Source organism: Alnus glutinosa, chromosome 8 (genome assembly GCF_958979055.1).
Source record: "Alnus glutinosa chromosome 8, dhAlnGlut1.1, whole genome shotgun sequence".
Taxonomy (NCBI): domain Eukaryota; kingdom Viridiplantae; phylum Streptophyta; class Magnoliopsida; order Fagales; family Betulaceae; genus Alnus; species Alnus glutinosa.
In genome coordinates, this window is record NC_084893.1 from 17,685,297 (window position 1) to 17,691,628 (window position 6,332).

Here is a 6,332-nt window from a genome sequence, read left to right on the forward strand (position 1 = left end):
AGAATTAAGAAAATTCTATTTCACAATGATTTGTATAATTTTGAATTAGCTTTCCCACATCGCTAATTTCACTTTAATCTGATACTTAAACTGAAAGTTATGGTCAAAATACTATGACTTGTGCAGAACCTAAAATTTAATCCAATCCGATTTTGACTTCCAAAATTTGTATTTTTTTCACTTTAAAACTACCGTTTTCTCTCCATGATCTGCAAAATACCAAAATGCAAAAACTAACCAAAAATATCAGAAAATAACAAAGCTAAAGGTCTAACTAATGCAAATTAAGGGGTCCAAATATACAATATTTGGCACTCATCATTTTTTAAATTACAGGATTAGGTTGTCGTTGCATTTGCAAATATTATATGTTTTCAATTAGGTTTTACATATTATATTTTATGCTCAATGATATGCCAAATATACGCTCAAATTTAATATTTCAGAACTATAATATCTTCATTTAGCCTTTTCTCCGCTATATTGAATCAGAATAAGCTAATTGGTCCAAATTATGTGGATTGGAAACGTAATTTGGACATTGTGTTTACTGCTGATGGGCAGAAATATGTGTTAACCGATGCTAGTCCCACTGAACCAGTTATTAACACATCTGAGGCTGCCCTTCTTTTTTTTTTTTTTTTTACAAAACAGAATCATCATTGTGGTATGACGATTAGTCATTAAGCTAACATCAACCTAATACATGTCATAACATAAGCATAATATATCAGAGATAAACCTGTAGCAGCGGAACTAAATCCATTAACTCAAAAGTGTAAATACAACATTAGAGCCATACATCTGTCTATTTGTTTAATGCTTAAATCAAATATTATTTACATCAAGAATGGCTATATAAAATAAATGTCACATGCGATACAAGTCATATACAAAAATGTTTGTACAAAAATACCGACTATCCGAGTCCGACACACATACGACTAAATGTGAAGAGCCTCAGTCTTAGTATCCTAAATACAATGCCACCGAGACATCGTCAACATTAGCGGTACCTGCAAACAAAGCATCAACATCTACACAGTAGTGGTGACAGCCATGTTCGCATAGGTGGAAGTATGAGTCCACAAACTCAGCAATATAAAACTTACTAAGTTTTCACAATGAGCCAACTCTTTTCTTTTCTACCTTACGTTTACTATAATAGCTACTATTGGTGGTAATCATTCTTTAAAAGTTTCGTAGCTAATATGGTAAACATAGGCACTTCGTATCCATGGGGAATCTTACTACTTATACACTTATTTATACATATATCATATGACTAAGCCATATTCGTATACAAACTTTTCAAACCTTTGGGAATAACAAGCATATGGGTACGTCTAAGTAGAAAATGAGCAACATCATAACCCAATTATGCAGAGATACGAGTATTTCCAAACCTTCAGGAAATACCTATGTCTAAGCACAATTAAGCTCAATGCCATATAAAACAACATATGTGATGTTTCATTCAAACTGATAGGCATATTGGTACGTCTAGTATGAGATTTCATATAAATCATTTATGCAATCTAGCTGTAACTATATACATATGTTATGTTCCATTCAAACTCATAGACATACCGGTACATCTAGCTATGAAAATATCATAAAACCTAAATCATGTCACACGTCATGTCATGCTTGCCACACATTTGTTTTCTTTGTTTTCTGTTACTAATGTCGTGGGGCTTTATACCCATTGGTCTTACACTTGTTCTGCCAAGATATCTTTCAACCTTGGTCTTACGTTCAGAGTTAATGATTTCGTTCTATGCTATCATACACATATGGATTGTATAACTTTGTATGCTTCTCTATCCATTTTCAAATACATCATGAAAAATATAATTCTTAACTAATTTAAAATCATCTAAAGACATAACTTAACATAATTGAAGGTATTGAAATCAATCACAAGCATATATCATCTCAAAATATTATTGGCTCGATTTATCATAAATCTAACATTTATTTCATCGTAAAAACTTCACAAAATATAATTTCTTTTCTTAGTGTGTTGAACACTCACTTAAGCTGCTTGACAATTGGCAATGAAGAAATCCTTCATGTAAGCCACGCAATGTATCATTGTACAATACATTGTGATGATAATTAATACTAGAACATAATATTTTATAACTCTAAATTCCCACTTAGCTCTTGAATTGTTCAAGAACTAAGACCCATGAAAAACTAATAAAATTCTAAGGCTCCATTTGACAACCCATTAACTAATAACAATAACCTATAAGATTATCTTAGGGTTAGATACACAAATTGCTAATTTTACAACACTTAGAAAAATCTAGGGTTTTGGGTCTTACCTTGATTTCTCACAAAAAGTGAAACCCAATGCTTGAAGATTGTGTAGAACACTTCAAAATACACAATACCTAAAGAAAATTGAGAGATCAAATTCAAACTTTAAAAAATCTACACAAAATCTAGAGGAACTAGGATTTTCGGAGTAACCTCAAAACGATCAGTGAAAGTTTCCGGTGTCAGATTTGAGTTTGGAAGCTTCAATCTACCAAAATCTAGGGTTTATTATCAAACCCTATGAGAGAGGATGGAGAGAAATCGTTTGGGAGAAGAGAAATGGGGGCTCAAAATTTGCTTCCAACAATTTCTATTGATGCTTGTTCAGACACGTTACAATCCAACCCATCCGCAAGCCGTTCGGACACACCAGAGGACACGATTCTATTGCATAACCCGTCTGGACACAGAATTTCATCCTCCCTCCTTATAAGAATTTCGTCATCGAAACTCAAATTCTAGGTCGTTAAACAAGATTACAAACATGCATTTTATCTAAAGGAAGACATAAATATAGAATGATAAAGTACTCATAACTGGGTTTACTTAAACAAATGGGGATATCGATCCCGTATCTCTTGCTCAAGCTCCCATGAGGCTCATTCTACGCCGTGATTTCGCATAAGATCTTCACTAGGGGTATAGTCTTGGTCCTCAATTGATGTTCTTTGCAATCCAACACTTGCATGGGAAGCTCTTCATATGTCAAGTTTGTTTGAATATCAAGAGGCTCATAGCTTATAATGTGTGATCGATCATGAACACACTTCCGCAACTGAGAGACATGTAAGATGTAGTGAATGCCCGCCAGTCTAGGAGGCAATTCGACCTTGTACGCTAGAGAGCTCACATGCTTCAACACTTGGAATGGTCCAACATACCTTGGACTGAGCTTGCCCTTATTGCCAAAACACATTACACCCTGCATTGGAGACACCATGAGATACACAAGGTCACCAATCTCGGGTCGCACTATCCGGACACTAAAATGTCCCATCTGATTGCGTACGAAGAAATGAACCTAATGACCAAGCCAGCTAGACATGTTGAAGTCCTGTCCAGACACACTTTCACCTGGGACTCTCGGCCAACACTATCCACAAGCTGTCCGGACACGGCAACAAATAGGACCTTGATGAGTGCCAAAAAGTGTATATTTGGACCCCCCCTTAATTTACATTATTTAAACCTTTAGCTTTGTTATTTTTTGATGTTTTGGTTAGTTTTGGTGTTTTTGCGTTTTTGCATGACATTAAGAGAAAAATGGTAATTTTCAAGTGAAAATACATAAAAGCTGGAAATTCAGAATTGCTGGGAAGTCGATCGATTGAATCTCAAGTCGATCGATCGAAAATTGTCCGAAGTTGATCGATCAATTATAAAATCGATCGATCGAATTTATGCGCAGCTGGAATTTCACAAACCTAGCTAACTCTATAAATACCATTCTTTTCTCATTTTTAGAAGGGAGGCCGCTTGGGAGTGTCCTAGGCACCGTTCTCACTGTAGTTTAGGGTTTTTGGGTTGATTTTGACCTAGAACTTCAATTCTTTGTAAGTTTCTTTGATTTTTAATGCATTCTTGTTGTTTATTTATGCTTTCTTTAGTTATGTGTAGCTGAAATTTCGTCTAGGGGTGAGGATGAAACCTCACCATTGAAGAGAAACTGAGTTTCCATGCTTGCTTATGCTATTTGAGTATATGGGTTTTGATTTCTCATTATTCTACTTCGATTATTGAGATTATTGTTGGATATCTCTTGTGATTTCCTGATACAAGTGATGATTTGATATAGTTTCATTAAATTGATGGCTTGGGTTTTTATTTATCAAAATGTTGGATATTCGTTGTGTTTCATTCCATGGATACATTTGATGATTTAGTCAAAACTGGATATCTTTTGTGATTTGTGCAAGCATGGATTCATCGAATGATTTAAACAACTTTTAAAGCAACGTAAAGCATACCTAAGTTTTGCATGTGAAAACTTCAAATATGTGTGATGAGCATAAGAATAGGTTGCTATGATTTGGTGAGTGTGGATTCCAAAACCCTAGACCCCTTTATTTTCATTAATTTTGTCTATGTTTTCTTTTGTTAAAAATCCCTAAATTTGGAACTAGGTTAAAATAAGATTAGTTTGAATAGAGATTAATTTTTGCAACACAATTCCCTGTGGGATCGACCTCGCACTTGCATAACACTATATTGCAAACGATTCGTGCACTTGCGAGTACATTAAAATTTTCACAATAGACCTTACTGACTGACCCCTCCAAACACAAAAATGTTCCGTCTGGACACCCAACCCAGAAAACTTAGATTTTAGGAAATTTATAAGTGTTCTCTCTCGATACTTAGCCTAATTATTCCCTTAATTAATCTAATTTGTGTTTAATACTCTAAATTAATATCTTGGACATTACAAATGGTAATGTTTGTAATTAATAATTGACCAAATATTGCAAGGGTGATGTTTTTGTTAGCTTTTAATTGTTGGCCAATCCAATCATCCAAACTAACTAGCCCCCCAAAAAACCTCCAACTTACCATTCCGCAAAAGAGAGAGAGAGAGGCAAGAAACCCATTCATAAAACTTTGAAAAAGAGGAAGACCAATGTGTTAGTATTTTGTATTGGCAACATTCTGGTTGACAAAAACACTTTATGTAATGGTTGCTTTTTAACAGGATTATTGGTTCTATTCAGAGTCTTCAAGTAATATGAACGATGTCTCATTTCATGCCATGTGTATGGTCACAAGTTTCTAGATGATGTCCATGAAGAGTCCTTGCAAATTCCAAAGCCAAATCAATGGGTTCCTGTGCAACCGTCCTGACGAGCCTTTGAAGGTGTCCGAACGCCTCGCAGTGTCTAGCAGATTACATTGAAGATGACCGGAGGTCAGAGCAACACCATCCGGATGATAGGTCAATCACTATTCAACTCGAAGTTCGATTTCAAAAGTCGACATTGTTAAGGAGTCTCTGCAAGTCGTCCAGACAACATGACAACACATCCGGACGCTGTCCAGCATTTCAGAATATTCCAGTGTTCCGTTCGAACGCTACAAGGAGTCATAGCAAAGACCGTCCGGATGCTCGGCCAAGACGTCCAGACGTGGACCTGTTATGGGAAGAATTGCGCTATTTTGGAAAGGTAGTTGCAACTGACCGTTCGGACTCTCGGTCAAGCCATCCGGACGCCCTCCAGTATTTTGATCATAACTTTATGCTCAAATATCGGATTGGGATGAAATTGGTGTCATTGGAAAGCTAACAAAAAATAATACGAATTTATTGCCCAGATGGCCAAGAGAAACGTTTGGAAACGAGCCCAAAAACATCCGGACGTACGCCCAAAGTCTAAATCTTTGTTGGTGTAGGACTCCTTATTTGAGTTGATATAGGATTTGTAAAGCCTATATAAAGAGGGCTCTAGGCATGTGTTTTGTAAAAAACTTGGTGTTGAATTCTCTTAACTTTGAGAGGGTGTTTAGGGAGAATTGAAGATCTGCTTGCTCTCAAGCCGTTGTCGGTGTGTGCTCAACAGTTTGTGTGAAGTCTATCTTAGGAGTCGGCCCTAAGGTAAAGAAATCCATAAAAAAACCCATTCAGGTAGGAGATCTGGTTGAGAAGCGTTCATGATGGGCTTCGTGTCAGAGTTAAAGGTATGACTACTGCATAAGGGTATGTGAGTACGAGTGTCTTATAACCTGCTTCATTTTTGGATAGTGGATTTCCTGGGTTTGGCTGCCCTGGAGTGGTTTTTCTCTTCACAGAGTTTCCACTTAGTAACAAATATCTTGTCTTCTTTAAATTTCGCATTTAAGATATTTTGTTGCACACAAACACACACTTGTTTGTTAGAAGTCAATATTTAATTTTCACAATGCATAAGCATTGCACACTACTCTAATATACACCCACCATTGTTGAACAATGTTAGTTTGTAATTGGCTACATTCTGTTGGACAAAATCACTTCTATGTAATGATGCATTTAT